Source organism: Tamandua tetradactyla, chromosome 1, assembly GCF_023851605.1.
Source record: "Tamandua tetradactyla isolate mTamTet1 chromosome 1, mTamTet1.pri, whole genome shotgun sequence".
In the NCBI taxonomy this organism is placed as follows: Eukaryota; Metazoa; Chordata; class Mammalia; order Pilosa; family Myrmecophagidae; genus Tamandua; species Tamandua tetradactyla.
The window spans coordinates 197,133,291-197,152,404 of record NC_135327.1 but is presented as its reverse complement, the minus strand read 5'-3'; the positions used below and the strand labels follow the sequence as shown (position 1 = coordinate 197,152,404).

Below are 19,114 nucleotides of genomic sequence, written 5' to 3'. Positions count from 1 at the left end.
CTCTTTCCAAAGATGAAAAACACAACTAATTAAAAACATTAAAACATTTCTAATTCCAACCACAGGCTAGTTTATATAGCATCAGGAATCCAGATAAAAATGGAAAAAAAACAGAAAACAGTCAAGTATCCAAAATATTAAGTCATATAAATCTATATATCAAGATGTTGAATAATAAACAGCTGTGTCCAAGATGGCAGTTTAGTGAGGTGTGAGATTTAGTTCATCCTCCAAACAGCTAGTAAATAGCCAGGAACAGTACAGAACAACTGCTGGGGACACATCAGTAACCAGACACATAGTGTACACCAGTTTGAATAAGCTGGACCAACTACGATTCCATCCAGATCCATGAGTCCCCCAAGCCATGGAGGCCGGTGCCCCTCTCCCACAGGCTACTTCCTAGAGGGGAAAGGACAGAGACTTTACTAACAGCAAGGGGCTAAGCTCAACCAAGCTCCAACTGTGGAATTAATTAACAAATTCTGACTACTTAAAATAGGCCCCCAGCTCAGCTGAACCTTGAGTAAAAGCTGAGGTTGTTGGTTTTGCCCCAGTGCAGAGGGGGCAGGGCTCATGGAAAAAGGAAAAAAACAAAACAAAATAACAGAGGTTTTCTTGGATCAAACAGCACAAAATATTTGAAAGGGTCTGAGCCCTGAAGGAAAGAAGGGAGCACATAGGACCTGGAGATATACAGAGCAATATACCAACTTAAGCTCTTGATTGGCATACTTGAGGAACAGGGGTCCTGCTCTGAAAAGGATTTTTTTTTTCTTCTCTTTTTTGTGGCTATGTTTCTATGGCTTAACTGTTCTTTGGATGCAACTGCAAGGCTCCTCAGACTCCAACTGCCCCAGGTAAGGGTGAAATTAAGCTTGTCTGAGAGCTTGTCTGGTGGCTGTGCCTTCCCTAGGAGAAGTGTGGGCCCAGCTCAGTTGGAACCCCTCCCTCCAGGAATTCAGATCACAGGGTCTGGAAAACTGAATCAATTAAAGCCAGCCTACAACCTCTCCTCTGTCTCAACCACACCCCCAGCAGATAGACTCTCCTGAAGTTAAAGGTACCACATCACTTTATGGTGGTGGGATGCACACGCAGACAACTGCCACATACTGGGCAGGATAGGAAAAACAATAGCCCAGAGGCTTCATAGGAAAGTCTTACAACCTGCTGGGTCTCACCCTCAGGGAAAACTGACACAGGTGACTCTTTCCTCCTGAGAAGAAGCCAGTCTGGTCTGGGAAAATCTGACTGGGGTCTATAATACCTAAGTAGACTAGGGGGGAAAAAGGCACCATACAGGCAGGGCAAGAAACAAGAAAACAAGCACTGAAAAATTCTGATCTGTTAAACAAAGCCTAAGCTAGAGGTCTAGAATAAGCTGAACTGAATGTCAAAGAACAGTTAGATAACAAAGTCATCCAGCAAGAAAATCCTAGGTAAAAAAAAGTGAAAAAAAAATCTCCAGAATAAGCTAATTAAGAAAATAAAATGCCTAGACACCAGCAAAAATTAATGAATCATACTAGGAAAATTGAAGATATGGCCCAATCAAAGGAACAAACCAACAATTCTAATGAGATACAGGAGTTGAAACAATTAATTCAGGACATTCAAACAGACATGGAAAACCTCATCAAAAAGGATCAATGGGTGGGCCACAATGGCTCAGCAGGCAGAGTTCTCACCTGCCATGCCAGAGACCTGGATTCAATCCCCAGTGCCTACCCATGCAGAAAAAAAAAAAAAAATCAAATCAATGAATTGAGGGATGATATAAAGAAGGCAAGGAATGAAAAAAAAGAAGAAATTGAAAGTCTGAAAAAACAAATCACAGAACTTATAGGAATGAAAGGCACAGTAGAAGAGATGAAAAAAACACAATGGAAACCTACAATGTTAGATTTCAAGAGGCAGAAGATAGGATTAGTGAACTGGAAAATGAAACATCTGAAATCTGACAAGCAAAAGAAAATATAGGGATGGAAAAATATGAGCAGGGACTCAGGGAATTGAATAACAACATGAAGCATGCAAATATACATGTTGTGGGTGTCCCAGAAGGAGAAGAGAAGGGGAAAGGAGGAGAAAGACTAATTGAGGAAATTATCACTGAAAATTTCCTGACTCTTAAGAAAGACTTAAAATTACAGATCTAAGGAGTGCAGCATACTCCAAATAGAATAGACCCAAATAGATATACTCCAAGACACTTACTAATCAGAATGTCAGATGTCAAAAAGAAAGAGAGAATTTTGAAAGCATCAAGAGAAAAGCAATCCATCACATACAAGGGATGCCAAATAAGACTATGCATAGATTTCTCAGCAGAAAACATGGAGGCGAGAAGAGAGTGGCATGCTACATTTAAGATACTAAAAGAGAATAACTGCCAACCAAGAATTCTATCCAGCAAAATTGTCCTTCAAAAATGAGGGAGGAATTAAAATTTTTTCAGACAAAAAATCACTGAGAGAATTTGTGACCAAGAGACCAGCTCTGCAAGAAATACTAAAGAGATTACTAGAGACAGATAGGAAAAGACAGCAGAGAGAGGTGTGGAGAGGACTGTAGAAATGAAGATTATCAGTAAAGGTAAAAAGAAAAAAAATTAGATATGACATATAAAATCAAAAAGGCAAAATAGTAGAAGAAAGTACTGCCCTTACAGTAATAACACTAAAAGTCTCAATAAATTAAAAAATATTGAAATCATACAAAACACTTTCTCAGATCATAAAGGAATGAAATTGGGAATCAGTAACAGGAAGAGGGCCAGAAAATTCACAAATATATGGAGACTCAACAACACGCTCTTAAACAACCAGTGGGTCAAGGAAGAAAGTACAAGAGAAATCAGTAAATATCTCAAGGCAAATGAAAATGCAAACCCAACATATCAAAATTTATGAGATGTGGTAAAGGCAGTGCTAAGAGGGAAATTTATTCCCCTAAATGCCTAAATCAAAAAAGAAGAAAGAGGGTGGGCCATGGTGGCTCAGCAGGCAGAGTTCTTGCCTGCCATGCTGGAGACCTGCATTCAATTCCTGGTGCCTGTCCATGTAAAAAAAAGAAGAAGAAAGAGCAAAAATCAAAGAATTAACTGTTCACTGGGAAGAATTAGAGAAAGAACAGCAAACCAACCCCAACGCAACCAAAAGGAAAGAAATAATGAAGATTAGAGTAGAAATAAATGAAATTGAGAACATGAAAACAAGCAAGAAAATCAACAAAACCAGAAGTTGGTTCTATGAGAAAATCAATAAGATTGATGGACCCTTAGCAAGATTTACAAAAAGAAGAAGAGAGAGGATGCAAATAAATAAAATCAGAAATGGAAGAGGAGACATAACCACTGACCCTGCAGAAATAAAAGAGGTAATGAGAGGATACTATGAACAACTTTATGCTAATAAACTAGACAATGTAGATGAAATGGACAACTTCCTAGAAAGGTATGAGCAACCAACATTGACTCAAGATGAAATAGATTACCGCAACAAACCAATCACAAAGTACAGAAATTGAATTAGTCCTTAAGAAACTCCCAAAAAAGGAAAGTCCAGGACCAGATGGCTTCACATGTGAATTCTGCCAAACATCCAAGAAAGAATTAGTACCAATCCTGCTCAAACTCTTCAAAAAATTGAAGAGGAGGGGAAGGCTACCTAACTCATTCTGTGAAGTCAACATCACCTTCATCCCAAAGCCAGACAAAGATACTACAAGAAAAATAAATTACAGATCCATCTCTTTAATGAATATATATGCAAAAATCCTCAACAAAATTATTGCAAATAGAATCCAGCAGCACATTAAAAGAATTACACACCATGACCAGGTAGGATTCATCCCAGCTATGCAAGGATGGTTCAACATAAGAAAATAAATTAATGTAATACACTATATCAACAAATCAAAGCAGAAAACCACATGACTATCTTGATTAATGCAGAAAAGGCATTTCACAAAATTCAACATCCTTTCTTGTTAAAACACTTCAAAAGATAAGAATAGAAGGGAACTTCCTCAACATGATAAAGGGAATATATGAAAAACCCACAGCTAACATCATCCTCAATGGGGAAAAACTTAAAACTTTCCCCTAAGATCAGGAACAAGATAAGTATGTCTACTACCACCATTGTTATTCAACATTGTGTTGGAAGTTCTAGCCAGAGCAATTAGATAAGAAAAAGAATTACAAGGTCATCTAAATTGGAAAGGAAGAATTAAAACTCTCACTATTTGCAGATGATATGATACTATATGTCAAACACCCCAAAAAATCCATAGCAAAACACTAGAGCTAATAAATGAGCACAGCAAATTGGCAGGTTACAATATCAACACTCAAAAATTGGTAGTATTTCTATAAACTAGTAATAAGCAATCTGAGGGGGAAATCAAGAAAAAAATTCCATTTACAATTGCAACCAAAAGAATCAAATATTTAGGAATAAATTTAACTAAGGATACAAAAGACCTATATAAAGAAAACTGCAAGAAATTGCTAAAATTATCACAGAAGACCTAAATAAATGGAAGAGTATACTGTGTTCCTTAGTCAGAAAACTAAATATAGTTAAGATGTCAGTTCTACCTAAATTGATTTATATATTCAATGCAATTCCAATTAAGATCCCCAAAACTTAATTTTCAGAAATAGAAAAACCAATAACCAAATTTATCTGGAAGGGCAGGGTGCCCCAAATAGCTAAGAATATTCTGAGAAAGAAAAGTGAAGTCAGAGGTCTTACACTACCTGACTTTAAGGTGTATTACGAAGCTACATTGGTCAAAATAGCATGGTACTGGCTTAAAGATGGATACACTGACCAATGTAATTGAATAGAGTGTTCAGATATAGATCCTCTCATCTATGGACAATTGATCTTTGATAAGGCAGCCAAGCCAACTCACCTGGGACAGAATAGTCTCTTCAATAAATGGTGCCTAGAGAACGGTATCTAGGCAAAAAATGAAGAAGGATCCATATCTCACACCCTATTCATAAATTAACTCAAAATGGACAAAAGACCTAAACATTAGATCTAAGGCCATAAAACCTTTAGAAGAAAATGTAGGGAAATATCTCATGAATTTTATAATAGGAGGCAGTTTCCCAGATTTATGCCCAAAGCACGAGCACTGAAGAAAGAAATAGATAAATGGGAACTCCTCAAAATTAAACACTTTTATGCATCAAAGAACTTTGTCAAGAAAGTAAAAAGACATCCTACATAATGGGAGACAATATTTGGAAACGATATATCAGATGGTCTAGTATCCAGGATATATAAAGAGATTGTTCAACTCAACGACAAAAAGACAAACAACCCAATTACAAAATGGGCAAAGACATGAACAGACACTTCTTAGAAGAGGAAATGCAAATGGCTAAAAGGCACATTAAAAGATGCTTGACTTCTCTGGCTATTAGGGAAATGCAAATCAAAACCACAATGAGGCACTGTCTCACACCCATCACAATGGCCATTATCAATAAAACAGAAAATGACAAGTGCTGGAGAGGATGTGGAGAAAGAGGCACACTCATCCACTGTTCATGGGAATGTAAAATGGTACAATCTCTGTGGAAGGCAACCTGGTGGTTCCTCAAGAAGCTAAGTATAGAAGTGCCATATTACCTGGCAATACCAAACTAGGTGTCTACTCAGAGGACATGAGGGCAAGGACACAAGCGGACATTTACACACCAGTGTTTATAGCAGCATTATTTACAATTGCCAAGAGATGGAAACAGCCCAAATGTCCATCAACAGATGACTGGCTAAACAAGCTGTGGTATATACATATGATGGAATATTATGCAACTGTAGGACAGAATAAAGTTATGAAGTATGTAACAACATGGATGGACCTTGAGGAATTGTGCTGAGTGAGATCAGCCAGAAACAAAAGGACAAATACCGTATAGTCTCACTGATATGAACGAATATTAATGAATGAACTTGGAGAATTTCAGTTAAGAACAGAGACCATCAGGAGATTGAAATAGAGTAGATATTGGGTAACTGGAGCTGAAGGGATACAGACTGTGTAATAGGACTGATTGTAAAAATTCAGAAATGGATAGCACAATACTACCTAACTGTAATACAATTATGTTAGTATACTGAATGAAGCTGAATGTGAGAATGATAGAGGGAGGAGGGCTGGGGGCACAAATGAAATCAGAAGGAAAGATAGGTGATAAAGACTGAGATGGTATAACAAGGAATGCCTAGAGTCTACAATGATAGTGACTAAATGTACAAATTAAAAAATGTTTTTGCATGAGGAAGGACAAAGGAATGTCAATAATGCAGGGTGTTGAAAATAGGTGATAATTCATATTTTAAAACTTTATCTTATGTGTGAGACTAAAGCAAAAAATGTTTATTTGGTACAAAATTTATATTTTGACTAGTGCATCTCCTAATGTAATTTATATGGACAGTTTAATTGAATACCATAAGTACATGAAACCTTGAGTAGGGCATGAGAATTCATAGCTTTGTCCAGAGTGATGCCCCGATAAATCCCAAAGTGATTTGAACAGTGAATAAAAAAGTATTTGCAAGGTCCCCTTGGGGGAGTGGTGAGAAAGAGGGAAAATTCAACTTCCCCATTTGGAGAAGGCCTGATATTCTTGCAAGCAGTGAGGACAACAAAATCAATAGGCCAAACCCTCAATCTTGGGGGTTGTTCATATGAAACTTATCCCTGCAAAGGATAGGCTAAGCCTACTTAAAATTAGGCCTAAGAGTCACCCCCAGAGAACCTTTTTTGTTGCTCAGATGTAGCCTATCTCTCAGCCAACACGACAAGCAAACTCACTGCCCTCCCCCTCTCTACATGGGACATGACTTCTAGGAGTGTAAACCGCCCTGGCAACATGGGGCAGAAATCCTAGAATGAGCAGGGATTCAGCATCAAGGGGTTGAGAAAAACTTCTCCACTGAAAGAGGGAAGAGAGAAATGAGGCAAAATAAAATGTCAGTGGCTGAGAGATTTCAAATAGAGTCAAGAGGTTATTCTTATGCATTATATAGATAACCCCTTTTTAGTTTAAGGTGTATTAGAGAGGCTAGAGGGAAGTGCCTGAAACTTCAGGGCTGTGTTCCAGTACCCATGTTTCTTTAAGATGATTGTATAATGATATAGCTTTCACAAAGTGACTGTGTGATTGTGAAAACCTTGTTCTGATACTCCTTTTATCTACAGTATGGACAGATGAGTAAAAAATATGGATTAAATATAAATAATAGAGGGAACAAATGTTAAAATAAATTGGGTAGAGGTCAATGAGAGGGTGGGGTATGGGCTATAGTATGTATGAGTTTTTTCTTTTTATTTCTTTTTCTGGAGTGATGCAAATGTTCTGAGAAATGATCCTGGTGATGAATATACAACTATGTGATGATATTGTAAGCCACTGATTGCACACCCAGTATGGAATGTTCACACATTAAGAATGTTCCTGTTGTATGTTGATTGGTTTTATTAATAAAAATTAATTTAAAAAAAGATGTTGAGTAACCTAAATCCCAATGTGCAACAATGTTTGTTGGATAAATATTCACCCATAGTGATTGAAATTTGGTTTTATTTAGTTTTGTTTTAAAAATACTTAGAAAACCACTGATATCTTATACAAAATGCCTGCAAAATAAACAGAAGTGATATTGGGCCCATGGACAAATTGATTATTTCTGTAGAGAAGAGAAATACTTGGGCCTGCTAACCTCAGAGTTTGGTCATTTAACATAAAGCTATCTGTGGGGAGTTACACTATGCTAACCAAAGTCTAAGAGAGTCCCAGAGAAAGGGATGTGGCATCTTTTGTGGAGATTATATACTGACTTTCTCAAATAATAATTAGTAATTGTCATTGTTCTAGTTTGCTAGCTGCCGGAATGCAACACACCAGAGACAGATTGGCTTTTAATAAAAGGGAATTTATTTTGTTAGTTCTTCAGAGGAAAGGCAGCTAACTTTCAACTGAGGTTCTTTCTTACGTGGGAAGGCACAGGATGGTCTCTGCCGGCCTTCTCTCCAGGCCTCTGGGTTCCAACAACTTTCCCCAGGGTGATTTCTTTCTGCATCTCCAAAGGCCTGGGCTGAGCTGCGAGTGCTGAGATGAGGTATGCTGAGCTGCTTTGGCTGTGCTACGTTGCGATCTCTTACTTAAGCACCATCAAATTAAGTCAAACATCATTCATTGCCAGCAGGCACGCCTCTTAGCTGACTGCAGATGTAAATCAGCAACAGATGAGGTTCACATACCACTGGGTCAGGGCCACAGCAAAAGAACTAGGTGCCTTCACCTGGCCAAGTTGACAAATGAATCTAATTACCACAGTCATGCATGGACTGAACTATGACTACAAAAGGAAGCTCCTGTGATGGAATCAATTCTTCAGTCATTTAACAATCATTTATTTAGTAGAAATTATCTGTTGGACATGCTCTAAAAATGCTGAAATAAACAGTATATAATCTTTGCTCCTTCCCAAGGTCCACTCTGTAAATAAAGGTCATGATAAATAGAAGGATAAGTGACAGGAGTGCACCACAGCTGGTAAGAAGAGTTCTTGTTTCTGTATTATGCAAACCTCACAATCCAGATTCCTCTTTAAAAATAAAATCTCTTTAAGCTTCAGTTTTCTTATCTGTTAAAACAATGATGAAATATCTAATTTGCCATGTTGCAACAAGTCCTGAAACATGTCTAATATATTGTGGGCCTTAATATATGTTGAGTATTACCTGTAACTAATAATGATTATTATAATAACAGAGGGATAAATGACCTTTCTTTGTAGGGGGAGGAAGGAGAGATTTCTTTAGCCAAGCATGAGCCATAAAGGCTTTATACAGAAGATGGCATTTGAACTCAACCTGGAATGAGATTTTTAATGCAGCATCCATAGGTCTCTACAGAGTTCATATTCTGGGCTTCAGAGAGTCTATGAAGCCTCTGAAGTCGTATTCCAAGTTATATGTATATATGCGTATGTAGTTTTGGAAAAGCAGTGGGTCCACAGATTTCAACATATTCTTAAAAGGATTATGACCCTCTCAAAAGGATAAGGATGACTACAATGATCTATAAGAATACTGCTTTAGGCAGAGCAAAAAGTTTATGAAAAAACACAAATATGAGGAAGCAAAGCTGCAACCTGTGTAGTCACACAGAGCCCCATGCTCAGAAAAGCCCTGAGCCTGGTTTAATGCTGGGCTGTCACGATCTTGAAATTCTTAGTAACTTTTTTAACAAAAGGCCCCACATTTTCATTTTGCACAGGGACTTGAAAATTTTCTAGCTGCCCTTGGGAAGCAGCATGACATTTTCAGATAATTCTAGGTGGACGGCTGGCATAGGTGTTTGGAGAGGAATGGTGTGAGATGAGGTTAAAAAAAAAAGGAAGGGTCCAATATTACTACTAAGAAATTTAGAAATTGTTTTATAGGTAGTGCCAATATTAAGGGATTTTAAAGGTTAAATGGCATAGTGGGTTTTTGTTTTTGTTTTTTTCAAGCTTAAACTTTTCATTTCATAATCTTTATTTCTGATTCTTTCATTGCTGTCATAATTTAAAATCTTCAGAGTTCACAAATACAGCATTCAGACTTCCTACATCTAGAGAAAGGAGCACCAGAGGTTAGAGAGGTCTGGACCCAGACTGTTTTCTGGTGATAGAGGGGGCAGAGATTTCTCTGCAAGTCTGCCAATTTTCAAACTTAACTGAAATGCCCTTAAGCTTTCCATCATCTCCAAACTTTTTTCTATGGCATCTAATCTAATACAAAGAAATACTCGACTCTCATATACGCAACTCCACTGGGGGGAGAGGAAACAATCATATTTATTCAGCCTAACAATGGATTCCTAACTCAGTTTATTGGCAAGGATATGTGCAAAACTGTGATGTCCACAAGGGAGACAATCTTATTCTCATCACCAAAGACAAAGACTTCACTTCTGCTGATGATGCCAAGCCAGTGATGTAGGAAGAGAACCAGAGGCAATGCAGTCCATCTGTGACGCTGGCTTGGGACAGCGGGTATCCCAGAATAAAATTCTACTGCCCTCACTGCATGAAAAAAAAAATCAGTCTTTGTGAAGACAGGTGGCAACACAGATGAAGCGTCCAGAGTGAACTCAGTATGAGTTCAGAACTGTCTGTTGAACAAGGTCCCAAACCTTTGCTACCACTAACAGCTTGTGTGCCAGAGCTCAGGATGCTGACTGTAGACACGATGTCACCATGCATACTTGTAGAACTTGCTGATGAGTGTCTCATTCTCATCTAGTCCCCACAATTCAACAGCACCCAAATCTGAAGCCACTAGGATACCTCTGTCCCCAACCCAAGTGAGGTCAGCCACTCCGCCCTCCATCTGGACTCTGGCAGAACAGAAACCTTCCTTGGGGGAAGCCTTCTTGGGAGCTTAAAAAGCCAGAGAACCAGCCCAGCAGCAGTCATTCAGGTTTCAATCCCTGAGCAGGAGTGCCTGGTTGGACCAGTACCCACAGTCTCCAACTGCTGCTCCATAGAGGCGGGTGCATTAGGGGAAGGGTCCACTCACTGACTGCCGAGGGTACTAGGGGAGGCAGTGTCTCCTTCCTCATCTCCACGGTTCCAACTCCAACCTCATGGCATGGTGTTTTACCTTTAAAAAGATCAGTCTGGTGGTTTATAGAGAATGAATTGGAGGAGTTAACTATTATACGAGGGAATCAATGAGGTGGCTACTATGTTAGTCCAGGTAAAGAAGTAAGAAGGCTTGGATGAAAAGGTAGAAACAGTAGGATCCAGTAGCCCATTGCATGTGGGGAATAAGGAAGGAAACTTCATGACTATTACTTTTTGGGTTGTTATGAATGACTGAAATAGATAAAACTGGAGGGGGAACAATTTTGAAATAAAGATATTCAGTTTGGAAGCATGTTTGGCTATGTATGGGTTTTCTAGGTTGAAAAGTCTTCTAGGCAGTTGGAGCTTAAGAGAGAGAGATCTGAGATGGATGGGGGTTTTGAGATATAAGCAATAGTGGTGGCTGAAGCCATGATTGTGGAGACCATTACTAACAGAGAATCTTCAGAATAAGAATTTCAAAAACCCAAACCCAGAGTTCTGGGACACTAACTAGAAAAGACGAAAGAAGTAGAGACTGAGAGAGAATAGGCAATGAAGTAACTGAAGGGTTAAAGAAAAACCTGAGGTACATAAGGCTACATCAGTGAGAGGAACAGTTTTCAAAAGGGAGAGAGGGACTAGCTGGTCAGATTCTACAGAGAACTGAAAGAAGGTAAGAGTAGAAAAAAGACCTGTGGGTCTAGCTATTAGATGAGTACTGGTGATTGTTAGCAAGCATGGTTTCAGGAAATGATGGAGGCAAAAGGCAACCGAGGAGTGAATGCTGGTGAAAGCAGTGAAGACAGTGAAGTTAGATCACTCTTTTTTGAAAAATCTGCAATATGACATTTATTGCATTGAGCAGTTTATTTTACATATACAAAGAAGCAGTAATTTATTTTTCAACCATGCTGGCTTAAAAGACTATGTCTAGTTTGCCATTTCAACATTTCTGGTCAATTATATAATTCTGAAAAATATAACAAAGATATATTTTGAGACAATGAAATGCACATTACAATAAGTCAAGAAAAAATAGATATAAATATTACTCTTTTAAGAAATTTGGCTGTGAAGGAAAGAAAGAGAGCGCAGAGTCCCAGGGAGTGGTTGTTGGTTTTTTAATTTGGGAAAGACTTGAGCAAGCCATAGAGGTAAAGGAACCAGTAAGGGTAGAAGAGGCTGACCATACAGAAGTGAAGGTACAACAGTTGATAAGGAAGGCCTCTAAGGACATCTTAACAAAATGGGACCTAGAGTGAGGGAGGAGAGATGAGCCTCCATGGGACTACTTCTTCTGAACCTGAAAATATGGAACTAAGGGCCAGAGTATGGAAAACTTGTGGGTCAAGAAGAGGTGGGAGATCATTCAAGGCAACATTTTCTTTCCAAAAGCTGCAAGATAACTGCTGCAGGGAAGATGAAAGAGGCAGGGTAGAAGCTCGAATGTGTGAGTGTCCTAAGCAACTTAATGTGCTGGCATTAACTGAGAATTTAGTAGAGATTGAAAATAATCTTTAGAAGCATTCAACAGCCCTTTTGTATTATATGTCCCAAATCAGAAACTTGTAACTTTCCCCAATACCCAAACAACCATGAACTTTTCTTTAGACTACTGCCATGGCCTCTCTTCTCTACAGTCTCTCCAGCCCCAGACCTGCCTCTAACCCCCAAAAGCAGAGCAAGTGACTTTTCTAAAAGATCATATCATTTGCCTTCTCAAAATCATCCACTGGCTTCTAATCCACTTAGAATAAAATCCAAAGTACTTAGAATAAAATTCGAAAGCCTGTATGATCTTGGCCCTCATCAACCTCTCAGTTTCATCTCCCTGCACTCTCTCCCTCATTTACTACTCCCCAAACACAAAAGGATCTTTGCCATCTCAGGATTTTTGTGGTTGCTGTTCCTCTTGCACAGATCACTCTTCCCCTGGATCTCTGCATGGCTGCTTCCTTCTCACTTGTCAAATCTTTATCCTAGTAGTTATTAAGATCTAGAATTATTCTGTGTCTGTATTTGTTCATTTAGAAGCTTATTGTTTGTCTTCCTCCAGTGGAATGTAAGTTCCTTGAGGGCAAGGACTCTTTCTGCTTTTTCATTGCCTAAAATAGTTTGGCACAAGGTAGGTGCTTGCTTACTTTTTTACCAAACTGGAGGTTGTATAGGAATTGAGAGGGCAGATAGATGGTTAGGTCACTAAAGGAATTAAAAATGTTCAGGCAATGGATACATCCCAGAATATATTTAGTGGATAATCAAAAAGTATTAGCAAAGTTCCTTGAGGAATGGGAGAAAAAATATGGAACTATTAAACTTTGCCAGTGGAGAAATCCCAGATACCATGTCAAACATTAGAGACACCTAAATCAATAGGCCAAGCCCTTGATCTCAAGAGTTACTCTTGTGAAGCTTATGTATATAGCAGAAAAGTTTAGCCTACCTTTAGGTATGCCTCATCTCTGGAACACCTCTTTCCTTGCTCAGATGTGGCCTCTCTCTCCCTCTAAGCCTAACTCTTCAAGAGAAATCATTGCTCTCCTCTGTATGTGGGACATGACATCCAGGACTGAAAGTCTTCCTGGCAGTGTGGGAGATGACTCCTAGTCATCTTTATAAGAGTGTTTAAGGTAAATGCATGAAAGTGGGCTGCTGAAGTGGAGTGGGGAAAGGATTTGTGGTCAAGAAGTGTGAAAGTTGGGAACTCTGTACTTTCTTCATGTTATTTCTGTAAACATACAACACCTTTAATTAAAAAATATATACTTCTTTTTTAAAAAACATGAAAATCCTCCATAAAGATACTGAATTCACCTAGGATTACGGAACTGTTTGAATTGAAGAGAAACAGCCTTATTGATTGCTGGGATGGGAAGAGGAAGCATTTGTGAAGTTCAATGGCTTTTTCCGAGGACAAAAGACATGAAAGGAGGATAAAGTGGTGGTTTGAAAGTAGCAGTAATAATTCTTACAAGCAACATGTTCACCTATTAATTGTGTAATTAAAAATGAATAAATGAATAGTACAGCAGTGGAGACTAGGAAAATATTGCAGACAAAATATAGTGCATCTTACAAGTTGAGAATTAGGAAGAACTTTAAACATTGAGTCACAATGGCCTCAATTGATAATCAGAAAACAAATCTTCTCCAGAAAGGTAAATGACATGCCCAATTCGCATTGACAGTTAATGACAAAGCCAGGTCAGGTCTTCTATTTGTCTTGCTGTGATTTTGAACTTTTTGAGAAACTCAGTATTTATTTTAGAAATCAGTTGAGGTATTCAAGATTTCACTCCACTCTTTCTAAAAGATTACAGTGGTCTCTCTCTGGGAAATAATGGATGGAGTTTGTCCTCCCCTTGTCTTTATTCCACCCCAACATTAGAAAAATGTTAGTAAATGATTTATAATTTTGTGCTTTGCATTGAAAAACTTCTCTCTGTCAGAAATAAACAGTGTTTAAGTCCATTCTCTCTAGTTTCTTTGTTAAGGCTCAGGTTAGGAGTGTCAGAGCTAAATTAGATGAGGAAATAATTGCAGCATAAGCTTTTGAATCATTCCTTTTTTTTTTTTTCTCATGCGGAAAGAAGTTAGGTTTGTACATTGTGGGTGGTCTATTTGTTTTTTAAAGAATCTAGACCTGATCTGGAATAAGTAGAAAGAACGTCCCATCTGACACTCAGTAAACAGGAACTGTGTGCTCTCCAGACATGTGGTTGTCCTCTCTTGCCTTCCTAGCTAAGCAGCAGATTATTTGTTTAAAGGGTTCTTGGCCTCAGGCCTGAGGGCAGAGCTGCCAGACAGAGAGGCATTTTTCCCAGAGGCCCTTGCAAGGAGCACAATTCAAATTTGTCTCTAGAACAGTCAGGCAGCAAAATCCTCTCTGTCTACCTATATGCAATTTCATGTTATGGTGACATCAGTGGATTCATGAAGGTGGTAAATATTCTCTGAGAATGCTCATATTCTGGGAAAGCTCCATACTGACTGAATCATTCATCAATGCATTCATTCTTTCTTGCAGCAAGCAATTGTTAGGCACTTGTTTTATGTCCAGCCCTGTGTTAGACACCGAGAACAAGGGCCTACAAAAGAAGGCATTAAAAACTGTGGCTCGGAAAAAAAAGAAAAAACTGTGGCTTGATAAGCACTGAAACCCAGAGGTACCAGTCTCTCTAAGAACATCAACCACTTTCATTCCTCTAAATAGAAGAAAAGGTCAACAACCTTTTCTAGCATGAAGAAGTTAAAAAGGGTCATTGCCCAGATATCCCTGACAACTGAGAGAATGATCAAGTGAGAGGGAGGAGGTGTTATTGAGAAATTAGGATTTAACACATGATTATGACTACTGACTCATATAGATATTTCTTTGTAGTTTCTAGTGTATTAGAATAGTTGGAAGGAAATACTGAAATTGTTGAACTATAATCCAGTAGCCTTGATCTTTGTATTGTATAAATCTATAGCTTTTTTATCATGTAATAATGTGATTGTAAAAACCTTGTTAGTAACACCCCCTTTATCTAGTGTATGGGTAGATGAGTAATAAAATAAAGACAAAAAATAATAACAATAGGGGTGAATAAGGGATATGGGGTGTTTGGGGTTTTCTTTTTCTTTTTTTTTTTTTTCCGCATGGGCAGGCACTGGGAATTGAATCCGGGTCTCTGGCATGGCAGGCGAGAACTCTGCCTGCTGAGCCACCGTGGCCCACCCAAGGGGTTTTCTTTTTTATTTCTATTTTTGGAGTATAGGAAATGTTCTAAAATTGATTGTGACGATTAATGCACAACTATATGATGACACTGTAAGCCATTGATTATATACTTTGGTTGGATTATATGGTATGTGAATATATCTCATATAAAATTTCATTAAAACAAGAAACCAATTGTGGCTCTGAGTGAACTAGTTACTTTTCCTTTCTAAACCCGAGTTACCGTCTAGTTAAAGATTCTAATTTTAAAACCGCCAAACAATTCACAATCAATACTTATTTGAACAAAAATAATTTTTACTAATTGCTTTGCACAAATTGGGTTTCTTTCAGCCCATTATCTCTTCCAACTTTCATATCTCTTCTTAATTGAAAATGTCCTCTTCATCCTTTCAGAGAAAGTTTGTAGGTTGTAAAGCTTCTTGGCCTTCTTGTAAAGCAGGTCTAATAATGTCTTTATTTTACTCCTAATATTGATGGTAGATTGAGAATAAAATTCTAAAATCAAAGATATTTAACTCAGCACTTGGATGATATTACTCCATTATCTTCTTGCAGACAATATGGCTAATAAATATCAGATTTTCATTCCTTTGTAGGTAACCTGCCTTTTTCTCTCTAATAGCTTCTCTTTATTCTTAACTATCACATGCGTAGGTATAGACTTTTTGCTTGTTTGTTTTTATTTTCAAGACTCAGTGGACTCTTTTACATGAGGACTCATGTTCAGGGAAATTCTCTGGTCTTTATTTCTTTAATTCCCACCCCCCCTCTACATTCTCCTTCCGGTATTCCTATTAAAGGAATATTAGAACTTCAGTCTCTTTCCTACATGATTCTTATCTTACATGTTATATTGCCCACCATTTTTTTCTTATGTTGTTTAAGAGAATAATGTTTCAGTAAAATCTTCTTGGTCATTCATTCATTCTTCAGCCTTGTCCAGTCTTTTATTTAGCCTATTTACTGACTCTTAAATTTATATATTTCTATTTCAAAGATTTCAGTTGGTTCTCTTTTTAATAATTGTTTAAACTCATAAATTATTTTTGTTTATTGGATGTGATTCCAACCTCTCACATTCTGATGCTATTAAACATACCTGTTCTAAAGTCCTCTTCCCATTGTGTAAACTTTGTTTTCTTGGGTTCAGGGACTTTAATTTGTTGTATTTGTAGTTCCTCTTCAATAGCATTGGTCTCCCTCAAAAGTTTAATAATCTTTTTTTATTGTGGGCATATCTTCTGCAGCAGAAGTCCCGCTCCTACACCAAGTTACCTTACGATAGTGACTTCCTGCTGTAACCTCAGCAGTTTACCTCTGTGATCTTAGAGTTTTCCTGCCACTACCTCAGTCTATTACTATGACCTCCTTTTTTAATATTCTCAGCTGCTCAAGCAAATACAATGCAATGGGTTGGCTTAAGCAATGGGAATTTATTAGTTCATAGTTTTGAGGCTAAAAGAAAGTTCAAATCAAGGCATCATCTAGGCAATGCTTTTGTCCCAAAGACTGGCATTCTGGATCTGGCTGCCATTATCTTTGGTTCTAGACTGCTTTGTCATATAGCAGTGAACATGGTAGCCTCTCCTGGCCTCTTTATTCTCTTCCAGGTCCCACTGAATTTCAGCTTCTCAATGGTCTCTGTGGCTTTCTCTCCATCTGAATTTCGGGCTCATATGATAGGATTATGGCCTGTCCTGATTGAGGTGGGCCACACCTAAACTGAAGTAACTTCATCGAACGGTCCTACTCACAATGGGTTTACACCTATAGAAATGTATTAAGCTTAATAACACGTTTTTCTGGGGTACATATAACTCCAAACCAGAGAGCAGATTTTTTTTTTTAATGTAGAAATAATAGGATGGGATTGGGAAGGCAAGAGTGAGGGAAGGGTGTATGATATATGTCAGCTTTCATACTTGGCCAAATAAATGGTTACGCCATCTTCTGAGTAAAAACTACATAGAAGAAAAAGCAAGTTTAGGGAATAAATGAATTCAGCTTTTGACATATCAAGCTTGGGTTTAAGGTGCTATGGGGCAAATTGCTGTGTGGTGTGTTGTGGGAACACAAGCTCACTGAGCAAATGACTGCTTTATTACTTACACAACACAATGGGTCTAAAAGTGGGGGGGGGGGGGAGGGGGGGAGATGCTATCATGACCAGTCTCCTTGAGAAGCCAACTGCTCTGGTCAGGATTGGTGGATGGCAGCTCCATAGGCCCCACTTTCTGTCAGAGATGATAGACAAATCTATGCTGCCTAAGGGCAGGGTATTTATACAACCCAGGGGGAGGGGACCCTGCAAGTGTTCTGCCCTGATAAGCAGCTGGAACTGCTTGTTCCCAGTTTCTGGTTTAAGGTATGGTCAGCCTGTACTATTAGACCTAACATCTCACCCAGGTTTTGGAGTGGAAACATTGAAACATCTGCACACAATAAAAAAGGTGTCTGTGGGGAGGAGGTGGGAGTGAATAGGGGAGGGTTGGGAGATGGCCACTAGATGTGTCCCTGACTTTGCTAGCAGGTACCTTTAGGATATCCATCTGTAAATGTCTCTTAGGTGTTGTATATAAGAGCCTGCTGCTCTAAACTAGAGATTGGGTCTTGGGAACCATTTGTAAACAGATAATAATTGAAATCAATATGGAGTCAATCAACCAGGGGAAATGTATAGAGTGAGAAGAGAAGAGGACACGGGAGAGAGACATGGGTGATTTAAGAAAGAGAAGGCAGAAAATGATGGCTAGAAAACCAGGAAAGAGATAATGAAGAATTCAAGGAAGGAGGGAATTCCAAGGAGGGAGGGATCAACAGTTTCAGTGATGCAAACATAACAAATCAGAGAAGGACTGAAAATTATGTATTACATTTGGCAACTAAAAGGCATTGTAGTGCAATTTGGGAGTAAATCCAAATTTCAGTGGATTGAGTAGGAAATGGAAGGAAAAAAGCAGAGAAAACACATGGGGGGGGTACTCTTTCCAGAGACTTGCCAATTAAGAGAAGAAAGAGAGAGGGTGATAGTTAGAGGGAAAGGACAGGATCAAAAGACTTATGTTAGGAGAGATCTGAATATAGTTATAGGCTTATGGGAAGGAACATTTTGAAGATGTAGGTGATAAGAAGAATAATAATGGAGCAAGGTCACTGAGGAGGTTACAGGAATAATGAGCAGAGGTATAGGAATTACTTTTAGGAAGAGGAAAGAACATCACTTCAACTGAGAGGAGGTAAAAAAAATCAATGATGGTGAAAATCCATTGAAGGAGGGATAAGTGCCTTCCTTACTTCCCATTATCTTCCAACCATTTCTCATCCCTCCTTCAAAATCCCCAGCTTAAATATAGAATTGCCATATAACCAGGCAATTTATAATGGATATAAATATAATGGATACCTTATAACACCATTGTAAGGTATCTATTTGGAGGACATGAGGGCAAGGACACAACGGACATTTGCACACCAGTGTTTATAGCAGCATTATTTACAATTGCAGAGAGATGAAAACAGCCATAATGTCCATCAACAGACGTGTGGCTAAACAAACTGTGGTACACACATACGATGGAATATTATGCAGCTGTAAGACAGAATAAAGTTATGAAGTACATAACAACATGGATGGACCTTAAGAACATTATGCTGAGTGAGATTAGCCAGAAACAAAAGGACAAATACTGTATGATCTCACCGATATGAATTGACATTAGTGAATAAACTTGCAGAA

The 19,114-nt window shown here is 38.3% G+C and overlaps 1 long non-coding RNA gene and 1 pseudogene across 5 annotated transcripts in view; both read right to left on the bottom strand.

The window, feature by feature from the left end:
• The window catches only part of LOC143674711 (uncharacterized), a 221,941-nt gene that overhangs the window by 95,632 nt on the left and 107,195 nt on the right, over positions 1-19,114 (bottom strand). The window lies entirely within an intron of this gene.
• Positions 6,270-17,481, bottom strand: LOC143674689 (methylosome protein WDR77 pseudogene; annotated as a pseudogene).